We start from the raw sequence: 13,449 nt of genomic DNA, 5'->3' as shown, positions 1-13,449 counted from the left end.
CTTGTTTTGTACCTTTTAGCAATTTTACTCGGTATTAGATACCAATGGAAGGTCACAAATTCCTGACCTATTATCTTGAGCACATGTCTAGTTATTGCACACTGAGAAGAAAACATGAAAAAACACTGGATTTTTATTTTTATTTTTTAAAAAAACCCTGTCTATTACACAACGTTTGGTGCCCATTTTAAAAAATATATATTCAAATTATTCTATTGAGGAATTCATTGATTATATTTAAGAATTCATTGTAAAGGTGATAGTAGCAATACTGTAGCAATACACTCCATATTATGGGTAGAAATGAGTTCTTAAGTTTAAACTGGGCAAAGTTTGAAACTCTGCACAAGTTTAATGGCTGCACTCCCACAGCAGTGCTCAACCTGTGTTGCCAACACCACAGCTGTTAGACCAAATAAAAATAAAAGCCTTGCAAGCTTTTCCTGTAAAATCAAATGTGGCCATTAAAACAATTATTACAGGAAAGAGCGCCCTTGAAACCCAGCTGCGAGTTTCCTCATGTCATTTCTCCTTTTTTTAGATATACTACATCTGAAAACTATTAACATAGACTAAAATCGTTCCAGAGAGAAAACAGGAACGTTGCCAGTTGAAAATTCAATCGAGGAAAAAGCTAGGAGATAACTAAGCTAAGTCACAGAATCCTTGACATTTAGGATCGGCATTATCTGGTATCTCTTAGGTGACAAAATACAGAAGAAATATTGTGGAATCCCTCCTTCAATGCAGCTATTTTGCATACTGAGAACATAGGAATGAAAGAAAGAGTTCTAAGCATCTCAAAGGAAGGCTAAAGTTGGTCACATGGTGAATGCTATTAATATTGAAATCCACAAAAGAACTTGGAAATATAGGATAAGTACATACCTCCAACCTCTAGGTGGCACTATATTGTTTTCTTCCAACTTATTCAGTGTTTTGAACCTTGAATCTCATTGCATTCTTCTGAAGGATATTCTGGAAGCTCATCCGTGTTCTAGATCAGGGGTCCGCAACCTAAGGCCCATGGGGGTCGTTTAACAGGCCCATGGACCCCCGCCACATGCTTCGGGACCCCTGCCACCCGCTCGGTGCAGAGCAGAGCAGGGACCGCCTTCTGAGATGCTGGCCTGCTTCCCATTGCTGCAGGAAGCTCCTGCAGCCAATAGGAAGCTGCACACACCTCCTCCGCGTTGGAAGGAGCGCCAGAAATAGCGTTTGCGCATGTGTGTGTGTGCGTGCACGCACGCCGGCCCACCGCAGCGTCTGTGGGACCGTGAACCGGCCCAAGCCACAAAAACTTTGCCGACCCCTGTTCTAGACTCTAAATATCTGTTACCCCAGATTCTGCCTCTGCAGGGAAAATCAGAAAGTATCTTGCAAACAAACAACAACAACAACCTTGGTGGACCAGAGCCAGCCCATTGGCTGGCAGTTCACCACCTTTGTTTTAGAAATGTTTCTTCCTAGGATGACTTTCTGTGATTCCATTACGCCTTACATAGCACAAACCCGATAAAATTGAATGCAAAACGTGAACTACATTTCAGCAAACTTTTAATACCCACAAGCAGGATCAGGGATAGTCAACATGGTGCCCTTCAGATGCTGTCCTTCTTTGGAGGTTTTAAAGCAGAGCTTGGATGGCTGTCAGTCACGGATGCTTTAGTTGAGATTCCTGCATTGCAGGGGCTTGGAATAGAGACCCTGAGGGCGGGGACCCTTTCAACTCTACAGTTCTATGATGATAATAATAATAATAATAATAATAATAATAATAATAATAATAATAATAATAATAATAATAATAATAATAATTTATTATTTATACCCCGCCCATCTGGCTGGGTTTCCCCAGCCACTCTGGGTGGCTTCCAACAAAACACTAAAATACAATAACCTATGAAACATTAAAAGCTTCCCTAAACAGGGCTGCCTTCAGTTGTCTTCTGTTATGTCTCATAACAGTTTGGAATAATGTTCTGAACTATAGGGTGGTCTCTGAAATAAGGAACTTAGAAAATTGGTAACTGGAGAGATACTTTATCATGTCACACCAGCATATAATACATATTTCCAGTAGCTTATAGGATTGTTGTAGGAATTACTGAGAAGTAATTTCAGTTTAAAGCACAACACAGATGTTAAGAATTACTGTTCTCCATATGCATTTATTAAAATGCATTGGTTTTTGTTTTCCATTCAGTTTTTCCCTTTGTAAATGGGTTCAGCTCCACTTTTTGTCAGCACACCATCTCGCCTCCTGCAGAATATCGTGACTAAGCTGAAATAAAGCCTGGGGTACATTGCATATATTTCCCTTCAGCAGAAGCTTTCGCGGTTTGCCCAGTGATTCTTTTTATACCTGTCCTTGTATGAACCTCAAGTTCAAGTATGTTTTCCCCCCATCTCTCTCCTCACCCTCCCTTTAGCAAATACTACAGAAGCAAAGCTGGTCTGGCTTGATTTTGCCGCTAACCATTGCAACCCTCAAGGGCCGGCTGTGGTATTGTCTCTCTCGATGACATCTCATTAGAAAATCTCTCCTGATGGTTCTTCAGATCCTCTGCAAAGATTTGATTCAGTTCAAATTTGGGTTCTGTGAAAATGTCATCCGCCTACCACCACCAATAGCACTTCAAACCAAATACTCTAAGCAACATTTGCTTTGCATGAGGCGCATGAGTCAAGATGAGGACTAAATGCCCTTCCCAAAATTCACATCAACAGAAACCGCTTAAAATGCAGAAACATCTTACAAGCACCTTTTGGCTTTAGCCCTTTTCTGTTGTCTCTCTTTTTCCCCCTTCACAGTTTGGGTATATGCGTAGAAATATGAGGAAAAAAGAAGAAGACGAAGAAGAGGAAGCATTTAGAAATGTCAAAGGTTGTCTTTTTGTATTATCGGGTGTGTAATGTATTCTAACACCAACAAGTTTGAGCTTGCCCTTCTGTTATTTTCCTCGGGAGTTCAGAACTGTTTCCTAACATTTAGACACTTGTAAGATTAAATATCCAATGTGAAACTGTGCAATGAGTTATGTCTAAATTCTTGCCATCTGTCGTAATGCCCAAAGCAGCCATTTAAAAGTCCGTCCCCCCTACTTCAAAGAGATAGAATCCTATTGATCTAACTCACTGATGCTTGATGCAGCATTTTCCCTCCCTATTCAAAGCCCATCACTTCAAAACCAACAAAATATTAAGAATTGCATTTCCATCAAATGGCCATCTTATCTTGAACTCTGGGCATCTACAAACATATGGCTTTCAGGTCACTTTTACTGCAGTTACTTCCCCTTATAGAATCATGAGAATTGTAGTTTGCTGAGCTTCCTAACATTTCCTTAGAGGTTCCTATCCCCTCTTTGCAGTACTGCACTATGATTCCTAGATGAGGAACTGATGGCTAAACCAGTATCAATATGCCCAACATGCTTAGCAACGGACAACAACCTTTGGAGGCTAACAAACACAACATGCTGAAGGAACTATCTCAGTTGATTGTTTCCAGTGAATGCTACCCAGAGACATGCTGACTCCAAAATATGTTGGTTCCTTTTTCAGTTACCATGCTTAACTATTATTGTAGGCCTAACCTCCATGAGCTCACTGAATTCTTTTTAAAGGCCGTTGAAGCCTTCTTAAAAGCCACACAAACTCATGATCCTTACAAAATCTTGTGGTTTATGGATTCCATGTTCTAAGTTACACTTCAAGTAGAATCTACACTAAACAAACCCAGAAGCAGAACTAAGATGCTGATCTTGCGGGTTGCCAATGATAATCAGACATCACCACCTTTGCTGAAAGAGGTAATCCAACGAACTTACCACTTTCCTTCTTGCAATGATCTTTTAGTAGGTGAGAGAAGTGCAGCCAGGCTTGGTGAAACCATACAATGAGAAAATTCGGAAGCAGAACAATGGAGGCCAAGCAGGAAAATATCTGTGATCACACCACCGACTGAAATCTCAATCTCAGCATACTATCTCGATCTCTGCTGTCCAAGGTGCTGACCTTTCTAAACTGCTTAGGATATGTATCTAGAGATGCATTTTTCTTGTCAGTGGCGTAGCGTGGGGGGTGCAGGGGGGGCCGGCCACACCGGGCGCAACATCTGGGGGTTAGAGTTAGGGGGCGCAAATCCACGGGTTAGGGGGCGCAAATTACTTGCCTTGCCCCGGGTGCTGACAACCCACGCTACGCCACTGTTTCTTGTTACTGGAAATGTTATAATGTTATACTGGCATTCCCAACTTAGCACTTAGCTATACAGTGGTGCCTCACAAGATGAAAAGAATCCGTTCCACGAGTCTCTTCGTCTAGCGGTTTTTTCGTCTTGCAAAGCAAGCCCATTAGCGGTTTAGCGGCTTAGCGCTATTAGCAGCTTAGCGGGCTTAGCGGATCAGCTGATAAGCGGTTTAGCGGCTTAGCAGATTAGCTGATAAGCGGGTTAGCGGATGAGCTGTTAAGCGGCTTAGTGGCTTAGGATAAGCTGATAAGCGGCTTAGCGGCTTGGGAAAAAGGAGGGGGGGAAGGGAAAAAAACCCGCAGGAACTCGCAAGACATTTTCGTCTTGCAAAGCAAGCCCATAGGAAATTCGTTTTGCGAAGCACCTCCAAAACGGAAAACCCTTTCGTCTAGCGGGTTTTCCGTCTTGCGAGGCATTCGTCTTGCGGGGCACCACTGTAAATATGCATGAAAAGATTTATGGTTCCCAATAGGGTTTTGCTGGTTCACTGTGTCTGACTAGTGCTGCACTGAACTAGGAGGGTGGGGAACAGAAACAAAAATACTCCTTGCTATTTTTTGCCTGGCTTCTGAACCAGCCTTCAATGACTGTGGCTCTCCAAGAATCCAATTGATTGAGTAACTAATATTAAATGACTGCATATGTCATTCTTTTTGAGAATGCTGGTGAGAAGTTGCTTGTAGTTGACAGCAGCATTCTAAGACAGCAAACTCAAACACACTAGGAAGTTAGCACTGTTGAATACAATTGGACTTATTTCTGAGTAAGCTTATGGAGGTTTGAACTGTAAGGTGGTTAGAATTTGGAAGGAGGTTCCGTTAGTGAGATAGCTAATTGGTATGATGTTGTGGCTGGGGTTGCCAGCGTGGTGCCCACAAAAGACTGCAAAGGCATTACCAGGCCAGAGGGTTTACTAAAGGACCCTGGACAGTTAAGTCCAGTTAAAGGTGACTAAGGGGTGCGGCACTCATCTCGCTCCAGGCCAAGGGAGCCAACGTTCGTCCACAGACAGCTTTCTGGGTCATGTGGCCAGCATGACTAAACCGCTTCTGGTGCAATGGAACACTGTGATGGAAACCAGAGCACACGGAAACACCGTTTACCTTCCCACCACAGTGGTACCTATTTATCTACTTGCACTGGTGTGCTTTCAAACTGCTAGGTTGGCAGGAGCTGGGACAGAGCAATGGGAGCTCACCCTGTTGCGGGGATTCGAATCGCTGACCTTCTGATTGGGAAGCCCAAGAGGCTCAGTGGTTTAGACCACAGCGCAACCCACATCCTACTCATCTCCAATTAGGACTATTTGAAGCCCCACAGAGCTGCTACCAGTCAGTGTATATAACAGTGAGCAGACCAATGGTCTAACTCAGTAAAAGAAAGCTTCCTTTTCTTCTCTCATGGCGTGATCAAACAAATCATGGCAGCTGCATTGACTCTCCCAAAGTAGAGACCCTGATTGACCCAATTGGCAGCTCCCCGCTAACAAACCACGATCCTGCTAATATTCCCATGTACTCCTGAAACAATCTTTGTGGTGCTGGCAGCTACTGTGAGCTTGCACCAAGTCTCAGAATGGCAAAAGCAGTTTAACAACACCCCCCCTTAAATTACAAGTTATTCCCCAAGGTGTTTTACTGACTGTGTCATACTGATGGTAAAATGTATTTTTTATTAGCTGTGCAGTTAAGTGTCTTTTGTCTAGAGCTGATAAGGTGTGAGAAATTACCTTTCAAATTGCAACCGCATTGCCTTTGAATGCTGTTAACACCTCATCAGAATTTTTTTATTTTTTATTTTACCTTCACTGAAGGGGACAACATCAACCAATTAAACAGTCTTGTTTCTCGGATGAGCTTTGCAGAACCTATCTTTCCAACTTATACTATGTGAAGACAAGCTTTCCTTTGAGAAATCATGATTTGAATCCATAATTTGGCCACAACATACACCTCACTTGCCCCTATTTGCCTTAATAGAATTGTTTTGAATTAAGGGGTCATGGGCATCAGTCCTTCCACTATACTATCTACACTAAAAACGTTTAAAATATCTATAATAAAACCTCTTTACTACACTAAAAACACACACAAGTCTGATTCACAGCATCCCTCAAAGATTAATGGAAATTGTACTTTCCTGGCAATTAGGGTTTTCTTTTGATGTTCTTGTGCCTCTGATTAGATTTTACACTAAATTGACTGGTTAAACTGAAATTGAAAACCTAAAATCTGTCCATTTTGAAATCTAAATATTGGTAAAGGTTGGGCAATTTTTTTTTAGTCTTACAGCCAGTGCTCCCCCCCTTTAAAAATGTTTAGAGGTACTCTCATTTTGACTCAAGAAAATCACCATTTTATAGTTCAAATCGGGGAAAATAAATACAGTAAATGGACAAAAGTACAAAGAACGTGCATTACCTCATATTACACAGCTCACTGTAACTTCCACATTGGCACGAGGTTGTGTGCACTAACATCTTCCCGATTCCTCTGCTTGCTGTTGGTGTCCGCAACAATTTTCCTCCTCATATTGAAATACTGCCCCTCAATGAGGCCAAACTTTCATCAGTAAAACGCCACACATCCACATTCCACACTGCTTCACACATTAAACGCTCACTTCCGTCTGAGACTCAGGAAACACCTGGAAAGGAAATGAAGCCGCCATCAGAGGTGGAAACAACAAAACTGACCAATCACCATGCTAGATTCCAGCTCCTACTTCACACATTAAACACTCTCTTCTTTTTTTTTTAAAAAAATCATATTTATTAGAGTTTCCAATAATATAGAAATATAACAGAAAAGAAAAGATAGAAAAAATAGAAATATATTTAAAACCTTACTTTCGTTACCTTCTTTCTAAGACTCCCTCCTCCCCCTCCCAATTGTATTCCCCTTTCAATTATTTTGGTTCCACAAGCTCTCACTCCCAGTTTAAAACTTAATATGTTTAACCCATTAACCCATTAAAGTTATGCAATCTTACCATCACCTCTCATCGTTAACAGAATAAGAAAAAAGATTTTTCCCCAAGATCTGCCCCAATTTCTTTCCACGAATTCCCTTTTTTTTAAACATGTCAAATCAAAGTACCATGATATACAAAAGTTATATAAAGAAATAGAAGATAAAAAATATAAGAAGGTTCAAAAAGATGGTTACATAGCCTTTGGATTCCTAAACTCCCCCCTCCCTTCCCCGGTTTGGATTCCCCATGTCCACCAGTCTATATGTTGTCAGCCTGGAGGTCTCCAGTCCATGGCCAGATTTTTTCCCATTCCACCTTGCCGGTTTTCTTTTAATTTATTTATTTTAATGATGCTTAACTTCAAAAATCCAGTCTAATAGAGGCCTTTAATTTCCTTGGTCTTTGTTCCTCCTCCCATTGTTCTTTCCGTGTTGTAGTTAGTCCTTTGTTCTTTTTATTCCTTACTTTCTCAGGTTTCTTGTCTTGTTCAGCTGCTAAAACGTTCTTATTCCGAAATCTGGTATCTCTACAGAAGTTTGTTGTTCAGGAACAAAAACTTACGTCCAGTCCCTTCCTTTCTTCAATAGAAAATTCTATTGTCTCCTTTTAATGTAAACACCTCTGTAGACAAAATACTATTTCAGTTTTGCAGCTTTCCCAGAAGATAAGTCCTGTGCGAATCCCAGGGTAATTTTCCACGTACGACCACTTGTAATGTCCCGAAACCCCTCTAGGGGGATTGTAGTAACTTTGTATCCTCTAATCCGAAAGTCAAATTGTTGTTCCTTATTTTCCGACAGTTTATATCCATATTATGTCAAATTGTAACAAAATTAGCCAGCAAAATCCTTGTAGCAAAGTCCTCTTTATATTCTCCAGCTTTGACAGCTACTTTGACAGCTGTCAAAGTCTCCGTCTCTCTTCGCCAGGCTCTACGAATCGCCCCGGTTCCCAGGGGGGGTTGCATTTTCCCTCTCACCCTCCACTCTTCTCCTCCAGCACAATTCTTGTAATTTCCCATCGTGGAATTAATGATTTTTATCAGCAATAAACTTCTCTTTCTATCTTGGTTACCCAGTCCTTGTTTTAGAATGTTTACAATCAGGGGGGGACTGACTTCCTTTTTAGATCACCCCCGCTCGTGCCGAATCCGAAAAAAATTCTTTTTTTCTCCTTTTGTACCCGGTTTCCCAATTACTCACGGGTTGTTGTTAATAGTCCGAATTTCCAATGGAAGAAGCCAGCGCTCTCCGTCGAATGGCATGCGGCTGCGCTCGGCAGGGGAAGCGATGGACTCAAAGCACCACGCCACTCCCCGGCACCCGATCCGAAGCCTTTAAAAAGGCTCCTTCACGAGTCGGGAGGGCGCTAGCGGTACCAGCCGAGTCCCCATGCCCACGGGCTCCGTGCCCGTGGTTTTTAAGGGTCCCCGCGTCGCCGGCGCGGTAGGACCCAGCCCCTGCCGAGCAGACTCCCTCCGGAGCTCGGAGGGAGTCCGCCATTCGGCGATGGCGCCAACCCGGAAGTCCCACATTAAACACTCTCTTCCATCTAAAACTCAGGAAACACAGTGACAGGAAATGAGGCCACCATCGGGGGTAGCAAGGGAACTGACTGTTTACTGTGCTATTCAATGGAACTGATGATTCACTGTGCTAGAGAAGAAACTTTTTTTAAAAAAAATTTAAAAATGTAGTTTCTTCTCCCATTAGGTTTACAAAATATTTAGGGGTATGCGTACCCCTGCGTCCTCCCAGAAAAAAAGCACTGCTTATAGCTATTGGCATACCACCTTGGAAAACAATTGTTTTTGGAAAGATGGCCTATAAGTTTGCAAGTTACAGCTTGGGACATGTGGAGGGACCATTGCAGATTAAACATCACAGATAGAATGTTCTGGTCACCTTTTGAAACACAGTTCTATGACTCTATGGTACAGATATCTACAAAAACAAATAAACACATTTTGTCTCATAAGAACATGCTGGTTCAGTTGGGAGCCACCAGAGTGGCTGAGGAAATGAAGTAAGATGGGTGGGGTATAAATAAATGACTTCTTCTTCTTCTTCTTCCTCCTCCTCCTCATCCCCTTCCCTAGGTAAAGGTAAAGGGACCCCTGACCATTAGGTCCAGTCGTGACCAACTCTGGGGTTGCGGCGCTCATCTTGCTTTACTGGCCAAGGGAGCCAGCGTACAGCTTCCGGGTCATGTGGCCAGCATGACTAAACCGCTTCTGGTGAACCAGAGCAGCGCACGGAAACGCCGTTTACCTTCCCACCGGAGCGGTACCTATTTATCTACTTGCACTTTGACGTGCTTTCGAACTGCTAGGTTAGCAGGACCAGGGACCGAGCAACGGGAGCTCACCCCGTTGCGGGTATTTGAACTGCTGACCTTCTGATCGGCAAGTCCTAGGCTCTGTGGTTTAACCCACAGCGCCACCCGCGTCCCTTCCCCTTGCCTATTTAGCCCCAAAACAGGAAGGATCCAGAAGGAACCGATCTTGAGAATGTCCAGGGTGCGAGGAGAGACAATGGAAGTTCCACTGCACAAACAGAAGTCTGCTGCAGTAGAAACAGCAACAGTGGTGACATCCTCTTTCTCACAGTGGTCAATGAGATGCCTACAAACAGTTGCTCCACAACAACTGTCCTGGAGGCAGCATATATAGCCATCATGACTATTACCGGCTACTGATAGTTTCATCCTCCAATAATTTGTCTTATCACCCTTTGATGCCAAAGAGGAGTTAGTCCACACATCCAGCAGCTACCTCTCTTGGGCTGCTATACTTGTAGAATTTTCAATGGTGTCAGTTCAGAAACCAAACTACTGTCGGGGACTGGACATCAGAAGAGGAATGGTGGAGACTGCCTCCCCCTCCTCCTGAACCTTCCTGAGAAGAGGAGGACAGTATAGATTTACAATGGTGGTTTACAGAGGGTCACAGCTCAGAGAGAGAAGAGGGGCAAGGCTGGGAAATAATGGGAGAAGAAGATGGAACAGTTGGTTGCCACATTATCACTAGGGAGCATTCCAGACCCCCCTTTTCCCAGAACCCGGCGAGCAGTGAAAGTAGAAGAGCAGAGAGCCAAGAAGCAATTGGCCTCAAGTAGCCACCGTAAGGGTGGTGGTGCTGTTGACGACTGAGAAGGGAAGGGGGAGATTACTCAGAGCAAAGCCATTGCCTCAAGAGGCTGCACTTCTAAACCTCTCTCTGTGAATATTGAATAAAAGACATTGGTAAGAGCTTCTTGTATTTCCATTACTGGCAGTCTGTTGTGAGGGGGGGGATTGGATTCCCTGAAGCCCGACAGCTGCATACATGCACTGAACGTCACTGTGTGTTTTCAGAAAAGGTCTAGCAGTTATGGCCCTAGAGAATGATTGTTGTGAACATGGCTGGTCCTTGCTTTTTTCTTCAGGAGCACAAGAATATATTGGGACGAACTGAAAAGCTACACTGCACACGCACATAAGTGCTCCTTGCCACTGCATTTTGCCGAATCACCCTGGTTCATTATTTCAAATAATACTTATCTCATGTCTTATGAATAATAGAACAACACCCCTGCTGACTGGAATGCGCGTTCTGGCAAAAAATTAAAATGACAAGGTGCATTTGCTATGCAATTACTAATTCATCTTCCTAGCTGCCAAAAGGCACATTTCCTATTTGCCCGTTTCTATTTTGAAGGAAACAAGGGAGCGTTTCTTAGCGTTAGCACAGGTAAAAGCTGTTGTCAGGGCTTATTTTGATCCTGTGCTTATCAGGGCCCAAGCACACCTTCAGTCCGGGGGTCTGGCCTTGGGGATTCATGAAACACTTTATTTAGCCTTTTGGTCATAAGAAGGATGCTCCTAATAACTAGTACAGAGTCCATTATATTCCGACTAAAGGATTTGTGTGGAGACTGCAGTGAGCCTTGTTGTCACTACATGTTCACAAGGCTTTTTAAAGTGAAAGACAAAAAGAACCCGCCACTCAACCACCATGCGCATTCTAAAACTAGTCTCCTAACAAACTTTGGAAGAATTTCCCTACACCCAATCTTAGGGGGCATTTTATATTCACCCCACCTGAAGCAAACTGGCTGAAAGGTTTGGCTAAATTCTAATGGATTTTTATAGGTTCCAGGCCAAAGAAAGCCTCTTCTCCCAGATCTTTGGCTAATTAAACAATCTATGGCCTTTTAAATTTTGTGGTTTTGGGGGTGTGCATATTGTTTCACTTGTTACTATGTTATGTATTTTTGTGTTTTTATATTGTAAACTGCTTCGTGATTCTGTGGGGTTATTGTTTTGTTTGTTACTATGTTTTGTATTATGTTGTAAACTGCTCTGTGATCCTTGGATAAAGGGTGGTAAATAATAATAATAATAATAATAATAATAATAATAATAATAATAATAATAATAATAATAATAATATTGTGACACTGGGTGTTTCAGTTTCATTCTTTTTCCCAATAAAGGGGAAAGTTGCATGGAATTTGCCTTTCTTTCACTTCCACCATACAGGGATCTCTTGCATGGCAGAAGATTCTAGGTGAAAATGATCAAAGATAGGTTAAAACCCATTTTTGGACCCACCCTCTGGTGAAGATGATGGCAAAGAAAAAGCTTAATAATAATAATAATAATTTATTATTTGTACCCCGCCCATCTGGCTGGGTTTCCCCAGCCACTCTGGGCAGCTTCCAACAAAGACCAAAAATATACTAAAATGTCACACATGAAAAACTTCCCTGAACAGGGCTGCCTTCAGATGTCTTCTGAATGTCAGGTAGTTGTTTATCTCTTTGACATCTGATGGGAGGGCGCTCCACAGGGCGGGTGCCACTACCGAGAAGGCCCTCTGCCTGGTTCCCTGTAGCTTTGCTTCTCGCAATGAAGGAACCGCCAGAAGGCCCTCAGCGCTGGACCTCAGCATCCGGGCAGAACGAAGGGGGTGGAGATGCTCCTTCAGGTATACTGGGCCAAGGCCGTATTTCTTTCCTATGATTAATTAATAAATCAGCAGTTTATTTATTAACAACACAGTGCTCCCGATCTACTCACACATATAGCAGTGAGGATAGTCACACATAGGTTTTCTAATGTAGAGTAAGTCACTGTCTCGATTCCTGATGATCAGAAGGTACAAAACTGTATAGGACAGCTCGGTTTTTAAGGTCCTCTTCTCCCAGGCTGGTTTGAGTGGCAGCTGCTAGCCAGTAACCAATCAGAGCTAGCATCAAATTGGACAGGTAATAGGAGACCTCCCATCTTCCTGTTAGACATCCTGGTCTTTATCCTGTGGACTTGAGTAACTATATGGAGGCCTTGCTCAGGAAAAATAGAGGGCCAAGTGAACAAGGAGCCCTTCACATTGGAAAGACCCAGATCCTACTCCACCCCATTGTTCTTTCCTAGTTAGTAACTTCAGGGCCTTGCAGTGTTTATATTCCACCTTTCCTCCAAGCTCAAAGTGGCATTTGTGGTAAGACACATCCTCATCTCTGTTAGAATTCCTGCTCCGTGATTGCAGTTATGGGATTGTTGTCTATCACATGACGGTATATGTTTTGACTCCACAGAGTAGGAAGTAAAGGAGACAGGATGTTTGTGTTACTATGTTCCGTGAAGTGGGACTATTGTCCTTTGTTTTTTCTCTTTGCTGTGTGATGCTAGAGAGAGAGGGAGCCATGTTGCAGTGTTCCATGTCTGCTTATATGTAAATAAAGTAGATTAGCCAAAATGCTGAGTTGCTGAGGTCTGTCACGAAAGCTGCGAAGACTCTGCCGATCGCTAAGTGTGCCGATGTCTATTGGCATTGGTCGCTGTGATGTTCGGGCTGAAGAAAGCTTTTGAACCTCCTGAACGATCGACCAGGAGGGAGAGAACATGCCAGTCGGGCATGTGTCTCTACCAGGGTCCTACTTGAGTGTAGGCTGAGCTCCTGACAATCTCATCCTCATAACCAGATAGGTTATGCCAGGGGTCAGTGACTGGCCCAAGATCTTCAGTGAGCTTTATGCATGGAGATATGAACCCTGGTTCATGTCCTCATTCAGCACACTTATACAGACCATTTTTCTGCCCGTGTGCTGAGTCTTGAGCAGATGTTTCTAAAAGCCTATTTGCAGAGAGGTGGAGTCACCCAAAGTGCTCCTTCTCCCTTAAGGCATGACCTAGTGCCTGCTGAGATGCATTTTTTAGGCAGTTCGCCTGGCCGAGGT

Source organism: Podarcis bocagei, assembly GCF_964188305.1.
Source record: "Podarcis bocagei genome assembly, chromosome: 9".
In the NCBI taxonomy this organism is placed as follows: domain Eukaryota; kingdom Metazoa; phylum Chordata; class Lepidosauria; order Squamata; family Lacertidae; genus Podarcis; species Podarcis bocagei.
This window is presented reverse-complemented; position numbering follows the sequence as displayed.